Consider the following 17489-nt stretch of genomic DNA (forward strand, 5'->3'; position numbering starts at 1 on the left):
ATTGGATATTTCTCTGTCTTTTCGGCCATTAAGCAAAATGACACGCTGGTCTGTTTACAATATAGTAGTTTCCTTGTGCGTGCACCGGCCATAATGTTGTGTTGATATGGCTGGGGTGAGATTTATGGACATACGAATAAATACACAGCGCAGCACAGCATTCAGCAACATACATCGTGTTATTCACCCGCCTGCGTCCAAGTTATGAGTCACTGATCATAGTGATACAGCTATTGTGTACATGGCCAATTCGCCCTTACTTCATCAAATATGAATAAGAAAGCAAAAACAAACAAACAATTAAAAATATCAAATAAAACTAAAAACAAAACAAAAATAAACAGAGCAAACGCTCTTTTTTTCTTTCACAAATTAACGCAACAGTTACAAGCGGGGTGGGGGGAGCAGCGTGCGGGCCATCATGCGTTCAAAGCAAACAACGTCATGAAGGGAAGGGAAAGTCACTAAGTCTCGGCGTAAGTTGATTGCGGGAAAGATTCTCTGTAGGCAGATTCGTTTTCAGCGGCCTCGAAAACCCCTAAATACAAACTAGAATGGTCGGCGTTCTGTTACAGTTAAAAGTAACATTTACCAACATTTTTTTTTTATTTGGGGAATCATTTCGAATTAAACTCTATTGAAAAATACACATTTTATATTGAGAAATAGACACTTTTAATATGTAAACTGTAGTGGACTGGTGGATATATTATACATATCCCCCAGTCGTACAAAATATGAAAAATGATTTGACTTGGGAAAGGAAAAATGAATTGCTTTGAGGAAGGAACGAACAACACGTTTAATTGAATTAAACGAACTAGAATTTATTTCGTGAAGAAACACATGAAAGAAAAGGGTACAACACGTGTTCATGTCCGCGTTCGTCTCTCGCTGTTTACTGGTGAGAAGGAAAATCTATTGTCATAGAGAGAGAAAGAGAGAATGAGAAGGAAAGTCTATTGTCATAGAGAGAGAAATAGAGAAAGTCAATCCAGTTTGGTGTGCGTCTCTCGCTGTTAGCTGATGAGAAGCAAAGTCTATTGTAGTATAGAGAGAGAAAGAGAAAATGAGAAAAAGTCAATCCAGGCCATGGAGATAGAAAACGTGTAAAGTGTACGTACTGTCTGTTAGCTCGTGGCCCATACATAGTAGCAGGGGACGTGACGCGTGCGGGTGCGTGCCTCCCGAAAGGGAGGCGGCTGGTTCGTCGAAAATCTCAGATCGAGAGCTGGTCCGAAAAGGAAGATGCTGCTTATTGCTCTTGCTTTTATAATTGTTTCCGGTGGTCTTTTGCGCATATGTGGATTTCCTTTGAAAGGGGAAGTGACGTTGTCCATGTGTGCGCATGTGTGTGTGTATATGTGCGTATATGTGTGTATGTTAGCATGTGTGTGTATACACATGAATGTGAGTGTATATACGCGAACGTGAATATATGTACGTGTGTGGACGTGTGCGCATATGTATATGACAAGAAATATGGCTTGAGATGTGAACGCGTGTTTTTGTGTGAGACTAGGAAAGGCTCCCACAAAACGTTAGTTAATGAATAACAAGTTATCCAATATGACCGTCAACTTTTGGCTTGTCGATGTAAAAAGCGAAACGCCGTGATCCGAAACTGAAAACGAAACAGGCCAAAATTGAAAACTTGAAGGAAAATGCATGAAATATTCGCCATAAACATAAACTATAATACATGTTAGAGGTATTCTGTGAGTCATTGCTTATAATGATTTTTGTGAAATACCGTTTCCTAGAATATTGAAGAAAGCGATCATTTCATTTTCCGATTCATTTGCGTTTCACTTTTTACATCAACAAGCGACTGCCATAACGGATAACTTGTTTTTTATACCTATGTTCACATATTTAAAGTGCGTATCTCAATACAAAATGTGTATTTCTCAATAGATTTTAACCTGAAAAGATTCCCCATGTAATAATATTTAACAAAAACAAATTATTTTTAATGCAAACACAATTTTTTTTTCTGCAATAAAGTCATGCAGCTATTTAGTGACTTCGGCAAAGGGAAACTAAAAAAAAAAAAAAAAAAAAAAAGCGAGTGAAGTGATGGTTGTTAGTATTTAGTCAAGAAATCAGAGCCGAATGATAGAGCGATCGTGATAGCAACTTTATTCAGGAGAGCGCGCTAGCTGGTAATGGATACATTCGGCTCCAGGCAATTCAGGGCAAATAGTATCTGCGGATAGCACTATACCCCCCCCCTGTTTAGTTGTATGTGTATATTTGTTGTCTGTTTTGTCTTTGATTTATAGCGTGTGACGCTTTTATGATCGATGGGATAAGAACAGCCTTTGTATGGTGAAGACTGAAGGTGTTCTTATAATTCTGCCCAATTTAGTTTGACGTTGGCCATATTTGTTATTGTCTAGTGTAGTTCTGATGATGTTGGGTTTAGTCATTTTGTATCCAACATCAATCTTCCTTGGTTGCATCATATTCTGTATTGTGTCAGGTTCAAAGATATCAAAGTGAACCTTTTCTGCCACTGAAATTAGTACAGCATACAAATAGGTGTGATTGAGACGGGGTCTGGTTCCATTACGCAACTCTACTTCTAGGTCCGTCATCCTTCTTGACGATGGTTCCAGGGTACCATGTGTTGTTGAGTTTATTTAGTACCCGTACACATTGACATGGGAATAATGGTGGTAATTTTCTGGTTCTGCTATAATAGCCATGATGCGTTTTCTTATTTTTTCTTCTCTTTTTTTTTAACAAGGTAGTCACCACTTATCAAGGCCTGGAAGCCACTCAGGGATAAGGGTTATTGTGTGTACAGTACGTTAGTGTTGGAGATTTGATAAAGGGTCTTACTTAAGGAGGCGGTTCATCAGTAATTTGTTTACGTTGGACTTGAAGACATCCAGGTTGTAGTCAGGTGGGAAACAGGCAGACGGAACAGAGTTCCACAGGCGTGCACTTCTAAGAAAGAAGCTTTGTTCATGGAATCTACGTTTTGATTTTGGCACAGATATAGAGTGGGGAAAATTTTTGACAGTGGTTTCAGCTAGGCGGGTGTTTATCGTGAAAGATTGGTGAGGGGGGACCAGAGATTGGAGTTCAGACGAGCACCTGCCATGGTAGTAATGATAAAAAAAAGACAGGCTCACAACGTCTCTTCTGTGGGAGAGAGGTTGCAGGGAAGAGAAAAGGGCATCCCCCACTAAGCCACAAAGTCTATTTTGTACTCTGTCAAGGCAGGATAGGCTGTTTTTAGCAGCTCCTGCCCAGATATGGCAGCAGTATTCCATCCTTTACTTGGCTTTTATACAGATAGAGAATTGCATCAGCAGTGAGATATCTTCTGGAGCGGTAGAAGGATCCTACCATTTTTCCAGCGACTTTGGCAACTGACTTGATGTATGTATTCATATTTAGGTCAGGAGTAAAGGGCAAGCCCAGAAGCTTATCAAAACATGGAGCTTCCCCTAGACGAGAGCCATCCATTTCAATTGATGCCAGATGGGGATCAGAGCGTTGATGATGTAAAGATAGGAGCTTGGTTTTAGATGCATTAAAGGTAACCAGCCACCTCCTTTCCCACTGTACCACGTGCTCAAGATCAGAGGAGAGAGAATCTGAGAGAACTTTGTCATTTACAGCCTTTGATGTGTTGCCATAGATGATCAACGAATGATTTAAGTATGTGTTTTGGGAGATCATTGATGTATATCAGGAAGAGAGTTGGGCCTAGGATGGACCCCTGAGGGACTCCAGTATTGATATTGAGGGCCTCCGATTTCTGCCCATCAACCACTACTCTTATGAGCCTATCGGAGAGAAATGATTTTATGATCGAGAAAACATTTCCAGTGATACTGTAGCTGGAAATCTTGTGAATCTTATGTCATTTCATGTAACTGTTTGCGATGTTCTATCTTTTCTAGTTCTGATTGGCTGGGTAAAATTATTGATGTAGGTCTTTCAAAAAGTATTTCAGTTTGTGATGGCAGTTCACGTCTATCGATGTTGCCCTAATCAGTAGCAGAGTAAGCTGGGTGTCAGTTCTCCCTTTTTTGCATTTTTTATTGTTGCTTTAATAAATCTCACATGTCTTCAAGACGCTTCTGAGAGATATCCACCTCAAGTGATGTGGGGTTTTCTGATCATAGTATGAAACGCATCTGTGCTTGGAAATAATTTCTTTGAGTTGGTTGTAGCACTTTTGATGGTCAGGGTACCAAATCCATGATGATTGGGATTTAAGAAAACCGCACAATGGGCGAATCTTTTCAGCAAAGGTTGAAATATACGAGAAATTTAGCATACATAGAAAACATTGTAGCTTCTCTTTGTTTTACGAGTTTAGCATTTGCTTGATATTGCACACGTTATTGTGGTCTGGTTTAATTCTAGTCTAGGTGTATATCTTTAATAGTGTATAATAGTGTATATGTTTAATAGTTTAAACGTTTTCATCATAGTGTTTAATGGGGTATGTGTTTCATAGTGTTAATAATGTATATGTTCCATAGTGTGTAATAGTGTATATGTATCATAGTGTTTAATAGTGTATATGTTTAATAGTGTATATGTTTTATAGTGTTTAATAGTTTCAAAGCTTTCAAAGTGTTTAATTGTATATATGTTTCATAGTGTTTAATAGAGTATATGTTTTATAGCGTTTAATAGTGTATATGTTTTATAGTGTTTAATAGTGTATATGTTTTATAGTGTTTAATAGTGTATATGTTTTATAGTGTTTATTAGTGTATATGTTTTATAGCGTTTAATAGTGTATATGTTTTATAGCGTTTAATAGTGTATATGTTTTATAGTGTTTAATAGTGTATATGTTTTATAGTGTTTAATAGTGTATATGTTTTATAGTGTTTAATAGTGTATATGTTTTATAGTGTTTAATTGTGTATATGTTTTATAGCATTTAATAGTGTATATGTTTTATAGTGTTTAATTGTGTGTATGTTTTATAGTGTTTAATAGTGTATATGTTTTATAGTGTTTAATAGTGTAAATGTTTTATAGCGTTTAATAGTGTATATGTTTTAAAGCGTTTAATAGTGTATATGTTTTATAGCGTTTAATAGTGTATATGTTCTATAGTGTTTAATTGTGTGTATGTTTTATAGTGTTTAATAGTGTATATGTTTTATAGCGTTTAATAGTGTATATGTTTTATAGTGTTTAATAGTGTATATGTTTTATAGTGTTTAATAGTGTATATGTTTTATAGTGTTTAATAGTGTATATGTTTTATAGTGTTTAATTGTGTATATGTTTTATAGCATTTAATAGTGTATATGTTTTATAGTGTTTAATTGTGTGTATGTTTTATAGTGTTTAATAGTGTATATGTTTTATAGTGTTTAATAGTGTATATGTTTTATAGCGTTTAATAGTGTATATGTTTTAAAGCGTTTAATAGTGTATATGTTTTATAGCGTTTAATAGTGTATATGTTCTATAGTGTTTAATTGTGTGTATGTTTTATAGTGTTTAATAGTGTATATGTTTTATAGTGTTTAATAGTGTATATGTTTTATAGTGTTTAATAGTGTATATGTTTTATAGTGTTTAATAGTGTATATGTTTTATAGCGTTTAATAGTGTATATGTTTTATAGTGTTTAATAGTGTATATGTTTTATAGTGTTTCATTGTGTATATGTTTTATAGTGTTTAATAGTGTATATGTTTTATAGTGTTTTATAGTGTATATGTTTTATAGCGTTTAATAGTGTATATGTTTAATAGCGTTTAATAGTGTATATGTTTTATAGCGTTTAATAGTGTATATGTTTTATAGTGTTTAATGGTGTGTATGTTTTATAGTGTGTAATAGTGTGTATGGTTTATAATGCTTCATAGTGTATATGTTTTATAGTGTTTCATACTGTATATGTTTTATAGTGTTTAATAGTTTAAAAGTTTTCATAGTGGTTAATTGTGTATATGTTTCATAGTATTTAATAGTGTACATGTTTTATAGTGTTTAATGGTGTATATGTTTCATGGTGGTCAAGTGTGTATGCTTCATAGTGTTTAATAGTGTATATGTTTCATAGTGTTTAATACTGTATATGTTTTATAGTGTATAATAGTGTATATTTTTCAAAGTGTTTAATAGTGTTGATGTATCAGTGTTTTATAGTGTATATGTTTTATAGTGTTAAATAGTGTATATGTTTATAGTGGTTACTAGTGTAAATGTTTCATAGTGATTAATAGGGTATATGTTTTATAGTGTTTAATAATTTATATGTTTCATAGTTTTTAATAGTGTATATGTTTCATAGTGTATATGTTTTATAATGTTTAATAGTGAATATGTTCAATAGCGTTCAATAGTGTATATGTTTTATAGTGTTCAGAAGTCTATATGTATCATAGTGTTTAATAGTGTAAATTTTTCATGGTGTTTAATAGTGTAAATTTTTCATAGTGTTTAATAGTGTATGTTTTATAGTGTTTAATAGTGTATATGTTTTATAATGTTTAATAGTGTATATGTTTTATAATGTTTGATAGTGTACATGTTTCACAGTGTTTAATAGTGTATATTTTTTATAGTGTTTAATAGTGTATATGTGTCATAGTACTAAATAGTGTATATGTTTTATAGTGTTTAATAGTGTATATGTTTTATAGTGCTTAATAGTGTATATGTTTTATAGTGTTTAATAGTGTATATGTTTTATAGCGTTTAATAGTGTATATGTTTTATAGTGTTTAATTGTGTGTATGTTTTATAGCGTTTAATAGTGTATATGTTTTATAGTGTTTAATTGTGTATATGTTTTATAGCGTTTAATAGTGTATATGTTTTATAGTGTTTAATAGTGTATATGTTTTATAGTGTTTAATAGTGTATATGTTTTATAGTGTTTAATAGTGTATATGTTTTATAGCGTTTAATAGTGTATATGTTTTATAGTGTTTAATAGTGTATATGTTTTATAGTGTTTCATTGTGTATATTTTTTATAGTGTTTAATAGTGTATATGTTTTATAGTGTATATGTTTTATAGCGTTTAATAGTGTATATGTTTTATAGCGTTTAATAGTGTATATGTTTTATAGTGTTTAATGGTGTGTATGTTTTATAGTGTGTAATAGTGTGTATAGTTTATAATGCTTCATAGTGTATATGTTTTATAGTGTTTCATACTGTATATGTTTTATAGTGTTTAATAGTTTAAAAGTTTTCATAGTGGTTAATTGTGTATATGTTTCATAGTATTTAATAGTGTACATGTTTTATAGTGTTTAATGGTGTATATGTTTCATGGTGGTCAAGTGTGTATGCTTCATAGTGCTTAATAGTGTATATGTTTTATAGTGTTTAATAGTGTATATGTTTTATAGTGTATAATAGTGTATATTTTTCAAAGTGTTTAATAGTGTTGATGTATCATAGTGTTTTATAGTGTATATGTTTTATAGTGTTAAATAGTGTATATGTTGCATAGTGGTTAATAGTGTAAATGTTTCATAGTGATTAATAGGGTATATGTTTTATAGTGTTTAATAGTTTATATGTTTCATAGTTTTTAATAGTGTATATGTTTCATAGTGTATATGTTTTATAATGTTTAATAGTGAATATGTTCAATAGCGTTCAATAGTGTATATGTTTTATAGTGTTCAGAAGTGTATATATAGCATAGTGTTTAATAGTGTAAATTTTTCATGGTGTTTAATAGTGTATGTTTTATAGTGTTTAATAGTGTATATGTGTCATAGTACTAAATAGTGTATATGTTTTATAGTGTTTAATAGTGTATATGTTTTATAGTGTTTAATAGTGTATATGTTTTATAGTGTTTAATAGTGTAAATGTTTTATAGCGTTTAATAGTGTATATGTTTTATAGTGTTTAATTGTGTGTATGTTTTATAGCGTTTAATAGTGTATATGTTTTATAGTGTTTAATTGTGTATATGTTTTATAGCGTTTAATAGTGTATATGTTTTATAGTGTTTAATAGTGTATATGTTTTATAGTGTTTAATAGTGTATATGTTTTATAGCGTTTAATAGTGTATATGTTTTATAGTGTTTAATAGTGTATATGTTTTATAGTGTTTAATAGTGTATATGTTTTATAGTGTTTAATAGTGTATATGTTTTATAGCGTTTAATAGTGTATATGTTTTATAGTGTTTAATAGTGTATATGTTTTATAGTGTTTCATTGTGTATATGTTTTATAGTGTTTAATAGTGTATATGTTTTATAGCGTATATGTTTTATAGCGTTTAATAGTGTATATGTTTTATAGCGTTTAATAGTGTATATGTTTTATAGTGTTTAATGGTGTGTATGTTTTATAGTGTGTAATAGTGTGTATAGTTTATAATGCTTCATAGTGTATATCTTTTATAGTGTTTCATACTGTATATGTTTTATAGTGTTTAATAGTTTAAAAGTTTTCATAGTGGTTAATTGTGTATATGTTTCATAGTATTTAATAGTGTACATGTTTTATAGTGTTTAATGATGTATATGTTTCATGGTGGTCAAGTGTGTATGCTTCATAGTATTTAATAGTGTATATGTTTTATAGTGTTTAATAGTGTATATGTTTTATAGTGTATAATAGTGTATATTTTTCAAAGTGTTTAATAGTGTTGATGTATCATAGTGTTTTATAGTGTATATGTTTTATAGTGTTAAATAGTGTATATGTTGTATAGTGGTTAATAGTGTAAATGTTTCATAGTGATTAATAGGGTATATGTTTTATAGTGTTTAATAGTTTATATGTTTCATAGTTTTTAATAGTGTATATGTTTCATAGTATATATGTTTTATAATGTTTAATAGTGAATATGTTCAATAGCGTTTAATAGTGTATATGTTTTATAGTGTTCAGAAGTGTATATATAGCATAGTGTTTAATAGTGTAAATTTTTCATGGTGTTTAATAGTGTATGTTTTATAGTGTTTAATGGTGTATATGTTTTATAATGTTTAATAGTGTATACGTTTTATAATGTTTGATAGTGTACATGTTTCACAGTGTTTAATAGTGTATATTTTTTATAGTGTTTAATAGTGTATATGTGTCATAGTACTAAATAGTGTATATGTTTTATAGTGTTTAATAGTGTATATTTTTCATAGTGTTTAATAGTATATATGTTTCATAGTGTTTAATAGTGTATACGTTTTATAGTGTTTAATAGTGTATATTTTTCATAGTGTTTAATAGTACATGTTTCAAAGTGTTTAATAGTGTATATGTTGTATAGTGTTTAATAGTGTATATGTATCATAGTGCTTAATAGTGTATATTTTTATAGCGTTTAATAGTGTATGTTTTACAGTGTTTAATAGTGTATATGTTTCATAGTGTTTAATAGTGTCTATGTTTCATAGTATTTATAGTGTGTATGTTTTATAGCATTTAATACTGAATATGTTTCATAGTGTTTAATAGTGTATATTTTCCATAGTGTTTTATAGTGTATATGTTGTATAGTCTTTAATGGTGTATACATATCATAGTGTTTAATAATGTATATGTACCATAGTTTTTAATAGTGTATATGTATTATAGTGTTTAGTAGTGTATATGTTCTATAGTGTTTCATAATGTATATGTTTTATAGTTTTTAATAGTGTATATTTTTTATAGTTTTTAATAGTGTATATGTTTTATAGTGCTTAACAATATATATGTTTCATAGTGTTTAATAGTGAATATGTTGTATAGTCTTTAATGGTATATGTATCATAGTATTTAATAGTGTAAGTTTTATAGTTTTTAAGAGTGTATATATCTTATAGTGTTTAATAGTGTCTATGTTTCATAGTGTTTAATAGTGTATATGTTTCCTAGTGTTAAATAGTGTATATATTTTATAGTTTTTAATAGTGTATATATTTCATAGTGTTTAATAGTGTATATATTTCATAGTGTTTAGTAGTGCTTATGCCCCCCCCCAAAAAACTTTATGAAACACTTCTTGCTTTTGAATACGTCCTGTTCTGGCTCGAGCTATGAGACTGTGCAAGTTTTTGTCATGGTCCTTATTGTTTTAGCCAAATGCTATCTAAGCTTTCTAGGATTCGATCCCTTTTTGCTTGTGAGATATCTTGAAAGACATTACGACCAAACAGTAGAAGCTTCCAGCATATGTGTTCAAATAGCATCATGCAGATTGTCAACAGTTGTGATTCCTCATCCAGGTGGACCAATCAGTATCCTGCCTTAGCATCAAGTTTACCGAACACCATGGCTTTTGCAAAGGCCGAGTTTAGCTTCTTCTACTGTTGGTATTTTGTGTGGACATCTTTTGAGGCTGATGTTGAGTTTCTGTGGATCCATACATATTCAGAGTGACTCGTTTTCTTTGTGCTGTATGCCAGTCTGTGTGTACCTTGGCTTTCTGGTGCACATCTTCCTCAAGGAGTCGGTTAATTTCCTCCTCCAATTTATTTTAGGCGGATCCTTTTTTTTTTTTTTTACACAGGCGTCACCACTTATCAAGGGCCAGAGGCCACTCGAGGATAAGGGTTAAAGAGTGTACAGTACTCAAAAGGACAATATAGTAATCGTTAGAAGTGTAAATTCAGTAAATTTGTTAACTTAAGTGAAATGGCCTATCAAGAATTTGTTTATGTTGAACTTGAAGATGACCATATTGTAGTCAGCTGGAAAGCAGGCAAACGGAAGGCAGTTACCCAGGCGTGCAGTTCTAAGAAGGAAATTTTGTTCATGAAGTCTACGTTTAGATTTAGACACAGATAAAGAGTGGGGGAAATTATTGATAGTGTTTTCAGCTAGAAAAGTGTTTCTTATGAAAGTTTGGCGAGGGGGGGGCATAGATTGGAGCTCAGACAAGCACTTGCTATTAAAATAATGATAAAACGGGAACAGGCTCACAACATCTCCTCTGTGAGAAAGAGGTTGCAGGGAAGACAAAAGAGCATCCCTACTAGGCTACGAAATCTATTTTGAACTCTATCAAGGCAGGATAAGTTTTTCTATCAGCTTCTTCCCAGATGTGGCAACAGTACTCTATCTTTGGACGTGCCCGGCTCTTATATAGGTAGAGAATTGCATCAGCAGTGAGATATCTACTGGATTGATAAAAGGATCCCACCATTTTTCCAGTGACCTTGGCAACGGATTTGATGTACGTGTTCCATTTCATATCAGGAGTAATGGTCAAGCCCAGAAGCTTGTCAAAACATGAAGCCTCCCCAAGACAAGAACCATTCATTTCAATTGATGCCAGATGGGGATCAGAGCATTGATGATGTAAAGTTAGAAGCTTAGTTTTAGATACATTAAAAATAACCAGCCACCTCTTTCCCCATTGTACCACATGCTCAAGATCAGAGAGAGAATCAGAGAGAACTTGGCTATTTACGGTCTTTGATATGCTACCATAGATGGTAGTGTCGTCAACATAAATGTCTACAGATGGTGCAAGAATGGAATGGATTTGGAAGATCATTGATGTAGATCAGGAAGGGACTCCAGCATTAATACTGTGAGCTTCTGATTGATGGCCATCAAACACTATTCTTATGAAGCTATCAGAGAGAAATGATTTAATAATTAAGAAGACATTTCCAGTTATACCGTAGCTGGGGATCTTGTGAAGTAGACCTTTATGCCATACCCTATCAAAGGCCTTTGATATGTTAAGAGAAATTGCCCTAGAAAGGAAGCCCCCCTCCCCGTCGAGAGATTCGGTAATCCTATGAGATATAACTATAAGTACATCTGCTGTAGATCTAGCAGAATGGAAACCATATTGCATGCCACTAAGAAGGCTATTTTTGCGGAGATGGTTGACTACTTCTCTATTTAACACAGATTCCAGCAACTTACTCATGACGCACAGGAAACTTATTGGCCTGTACTGAGAGGGAGATGACCGATTACCTGAATTCTTAAATACAGGACATACTGATGAGATTTTCCAAGGTGTTGGAAAGCATTTCTCCTTAAGACAATGCTTAAACAGCTTAGTAAGTATAGGCGCTAGTTCTAGTTGAAGCTTTTTCAGCACTATAATTGGAATGCCGTCAGGGCCAGTTGCTTTACTGGAATCAAGGTTTTCGATTAGCTTGGCAACATAACATACAGATATTTGTATGTTGCATAGCATGTTTTCTGATATAGGAGGACATACTGGGAGTTGGCGGCCTTAGTCACAAAAGGTAGAATTAGCTCCAAAGATCTTGGCAAAGAGTTTGGCTTTGTCTGATGCTGATGAGATTACCCCAGGTTCATTGATGGTAGTTGGGATAGAGCACACACTTCTGTTCAGGATTCTGTTTGCTATTTGCCAAAACTGGTGGGAACCAAGCTGTGCTCAGCTACTTTAAACTTGATGGACTGAGCATACAACTCTCTTGCATTCTTTATTATTTTTTTACAGTGATTGCTGGCAGTCCTGAGAGCGGCTTTAGTCTCAGTCCATCTATTACGTTGGAAGCAATGGAAAAAGTGATTTCTGTGTGCAATGGATTTGCATAAAGGGCTGATAAAAAGTTCTGCATCTTCCTTTAGTAGGGGTTTGGTGGTCCCACTAAAATTTCCAATCCTATCAAACTGCTTGGGATAGTGTAATATAAGTTAGCTAATAGAAAAGATAGGCATATTTAAACACCACATGTATGGTTATTAGCTTCAGTTTTTTACATGTCAGAAGCCCTACGACTGCAGGTCTTGGTACTTCTTCAACATAAAATGTTGCATTTGTCTATTCTGAGTTTCTATACTGACATGATGATTCCAATATATCGAATTTGGTTGCCTCTGTGTGAGGTGAGTTTTACATGTGGCCAGGGTTGCAGAATAGAGAGGGCTTTTAGTGATGTTCCATACATCTGTTGGAAACTTCTCAGTGGGTGTGTGTTGCCGGATGACCCAAAATCGATTTTCATATGGAGAGTGTGGTGTGTGGTGTTTCCTGAATTTCAGGTGAGCTAGTTTGATATTCAGGGTTGTGTTAGCTTCATCTTTGTGTTCTCTGGTTATACTATCCATGTATTTAGCACTGATAGTTAGAGAATTAAACTATTGTAGGTAACCCTTTGTCACTTCCAGTATTGACATGGTCAATGTTTTCCTTTTGTCTCCTGCATTCAGTTCTCCTTGGGGTTTGGTGCCGATGGTTGCGAGACTTACTCCTGTGCCTTTTCTTTCTGTTGCCTTAATTTAGTCTTTCTGCAGCACTTCGCCCAATATTCCTTGTGTCCACAGCAAATCACTCATCATTGTATGCTGGGCACTGTCGAGGCATCTGGTTTGTATCACAGTTCTCACACTTCTTGCTTTGGTTAATATTATATATTCTTTCTGCTTTCAGTATTCCAAGCTGGATCAGATGATAATTTCCGGTTGTAAAGGCTTTGTACTTCTGTCTTTCAGTCAATATGTTGTTTATACTGTAGCTTTTTGGTTTGCTATAGAGTTCATTCCTGAAAGGGTCATATAGTATTGAAAATATGACGAGCTCTATAAGTCTCTCGCTCAACTGCTCATCTGTGAAGTCACATTTTTGTGCTTGTGTTCTGCTCGTGTAATGAAGTTGTCTAATGATTCATCTGACTTCTGACATAAGGTGAAGTCTGTGGATTCTAAAACTGACATTCACTCTAAGTTGACTTTTGAAGAAGTTCCATGCTTGGATTACTTCTTTTATTGATACATGAGGCCACTAGCATTTACGTGTCTTAAGTCTTGGACACCTTAACCATATTTTCCTGGCTTGTTTTGTTTTATTAGTTATGTCTTCATCTTCTGTGTATAGTGAATTTTGTTTAAAAAGTGCCATGACTTCACTCAGATCTTGGTCAGACCAGTTCATCGTTGGCAGCAGATGTACCATAATGTTTTTTTTTCTTATTTTTTATTTATTTTATTTATTTATTTTTTTTTTAATCCATGGCGTCAGTTATTTCTTATCTTCATAAAAGATTTTTACATTTGAATTGTATGTATGACGAAAACAATGTTTACTCATGGTTTGCAATATGGTGTTGTGTGTATTATTTCATATATATGGTGTCGCGTGCTGTTTTATTTTGTGTTTCATAATGTTGTCTGTATATATGTAACAGAACATGTATGAGTGCGGTGGAAAATATCAGAAAAAAAGACACATATGCAAATTAGGAAGTGTGTCCGAACTGCCATCTGAAGAAAGAGAAAAAAAGGACAGCACATGCTCGGTGGAAAAAAAACAAATCAGCATTGAAGAGAATAGGCATATAAAGATGCAGGCAAGAAATGGTTCGTTACGGCTGGCATGAGGTTGGAGGAAGGAGAAACGCGGCCTGGTAAAATGAAAATGTGATAACAAGAGATTTTTTTAAGTAGTGCCGAAAGTAACGGTAATAAAAATCCTTGTTAAAAAGAAAAAAAACGTTGCCGACCTGGATTTTTATTTATTTATGTTTGTTTCTGCAATGGCCACATTACATATATTTAAAATATTCTACCTGTTTAGTTTTAGTTCATGGTAGAAACGAAGAGAACCACTGCTGCCACCATGGAATGATAGTTGTTGGTATTCAGTTAAGAAATCAGAGCTGAATGATACAGCGATCGTGATAGCAACTTTATTTAGGAGAGCATGCTAGCTGGCAAAGGTTACATCTGGTCTGAGACAATCGAAGGAGAATAATATCCATGGTACTATAACATGAAGAGGGGGAGGAGTTTAGAATCAATGATATTGAACTTTCTTCATGAGCAATTTCGTTCCGGCTATTCTCTGTTTTATAGTATCTCCTCTCCTACTTGTCCAGAATTTCCCCTATGTTACATGTTAACCCGGACCCACATATTGTACGAGGTGCCTCCAATAAGTTTCCAGACTTTTTTGTAAAGGCATTTACAATTGTTGTAGACTCTTGAAAATTCAGTATGTTATTGCTACACATCTTATGAGATGACTCACCAATTTTTATGATTTCAGGTTCAAATGAACAGCTACAACAGGAATTGGAATACACCCTACTAAAGCCTGATAGTCACATGCAATCTGAACATGAGAACACTTTAGAAGATATGCAATAAAAATCTGTTTTAAACTTGGGAAAAATTCCACAGAAATGTATAGAATGCTTCAAACTGCTTTTGGACCATCTTGCATGAATCGAGCATTAGTTTTTGAGTGGCATAAGAGATTTGAGGAAGGCAGGGAGTATGTGAGGGATGATAAGAGATGTGGGAGGAGTAAGGAAGTCAGAACACCAGAGTTGATTGGTCAAATAAAGAATTTCGTGGACAAGGACCATCGTGTGCCAATAGAGACAATAAGTGCACAAGTTTATGTCAGTGTGGAAACTGTACACACAATTATTTGCCAGGAGCTGAAGATGCAGTAGGTTGCTTCATATATTAGCAGGGAGACCTGACGTTGCTCGGGATTGTATGAGGATCAATAAATGGTCAATGCTATCATACTTTTATTGTCATTGAAATGACCTGGATTTATTCTTGCCCAACATTGTAGTTGTGAGAAATTCCATATACAACTGCCATCTTTCTTGTTTAGGCTGGCTACACAGTTCTAGTAGCCGGTCTGTGATTGGTTTAAATTTGAATGCATCAGGTGATTTGACTTGGCGCACCTTTTGTATCATGCTTTTATTTTTCAGTCTAAGAGAAATTTGGAACGGGATAGGCTCAACTCAGCGGCCCTCTCTTTCAAGGAAGCAGACAATTCGTTCATGGACACCAAACAGTTGGTAAACGAAGGCTACAACTCTACAAGCAGAGGCAACTTATATTGCTGTATTTATCCAAATCAAGGATGACATTCAAGAACCATTCTGCATGTTTATTTTCCAAATATTGGATCTTATCTCATTTCATCTTGAGTCCCATGGGGCTCACATTATGCCTAATTATAGGCGCCATCATTCCCACAGAATTTACCATGAACATTCATGGATCCTTCCAAAGGAACGATGAACTAACATTCTGACAAAAGGAATTCGAACTAAAGGCTCCGTGCGTATGGGCAAATCGAGCCACCGTTTTGCAAAAGGACTATACCAGAACCAATTGCTGTTACTTGTGAATACATTTTGAGTTTAAAGGTATGCCTTTTGTTTGTGGAATTCATTTGCTTCTGCAGGGAGGAAATTGAGACGTGTGAGAAAGAAATTTCTTACATAGTACATGCTCTTTTATCCGGAAGTTAAGAAAACTCGTTTGCTAATGTGTAAGCAATTCAGAGTGGAATTGTTTCTTTCTGGTCCGTCATTTAAATCACATCAACGAATCGTTCATATTCCTTTTAAGGACATGCCTTCCCAAACTCTAGCAGGCTTTGCTCTAGCAGGTCATGTCTCCTGATAGCAGTCGCATAAACTCTCAGTAACGAACGACATATGTTACTTATTTATAGCTTGCACATTTTCTTTATCTATGATTTTAACAACGGGTGTTATTTCTAATTGTATTTGGGACCTTAATGTATTCTTATGTCAGTTCTCCTTTTGTATATTGTATATTATATTGTTTACGTTACATATTTCGTAACCCTCTTTAGATTTGTTTTTGATAAACTGTTTGTAAATCAATATATATATATATATATATATATATATATATATATATATATGCGAATTCAAGTGTTTTTTCATTATTTTCTTTTCTTTTTTTTTAAGGCACGCGTGCTTTAGCACAACGCGCAAAATGACGAATAGACTCGAACACGTGCACGTGCGTTGCTGAAAATGGAAAACGGAGAATATGAAACATTTGCAACTCTTCAAATCCCCAAAAGGTTGATGTGCGTCCATATAGTACAAACAAACCAAATCAGATCAATATTATTTCAGTTCGATAATGTCAGCCAGGAGAGAGAGAGAGAGAGAGAGAGAGAGAGAGAGAGAGAGAGAGAGAGAGAGAGAGAGCAAAAGATAGCAGCAAAAGAGACGGGAGAGAAAGAGAAGCATAAAGAATGAGAGAGAGAGAGAGAGAGAGAGAGAGAGAGAGAGAGAGAGAGAGAGAGAGAGAGAGAGAGAGAGAGCAAAAGATAGCAGCCAGAGAGCGGCGAGAGAAAGAGAGATGCATAATTTTAGAATGAGTGAGAAAGAAAGAGAGAGAAAGTGAGAGAGAGAGAGAGCAAAAGGGCAGCTAGATATAGAGTGAGTATTTATGTGAGAGAGGGGAGAGGAGGAGAGAGAGAGAGAAAGAAAGAGAAAACAAAAAATAGCAACAAAAGAGAGGGAGAGAGAAAGAGCGAGACAGCAAAATAATGGAAAGCTAGAGAGAGAGAGAGAGAGAGAGAGAGAGAGAGAGAGAGAGAGAGAGGAAGAGGAAAGCAAAAGATAGCAGCAAAAGAGACGGGAGAGAAAGAGAAGCATAAAGAATGAGAGAGAGAGAGAGAGAGAGAGAGAGAGAGAGAAAGAGAGAGGATGCATTCCTTTTACGTATATTAATAGGCAATATTGTGATTATTTGTAAATTTGCCAAGACATAATGGCTTATTTTTTAATTTTTTTTTAGAGAC

The sequence above is a fragment of the Euprymna scolopes genome, chromosome 17 (assembly GCF_053919585.1).
Source record: "Euprymna scolopes isolate OS-2025 chromosome 17, ASM5391958v1, whole genome shotgun sequence".
In the NCBI taxonomy this organism is placed as follows: Eukaryota; Metazoa; Mollusca; class Cephalopoda; order Sepiida; family Sepiolidae; genus Euprymna; species Euprymna scolopes.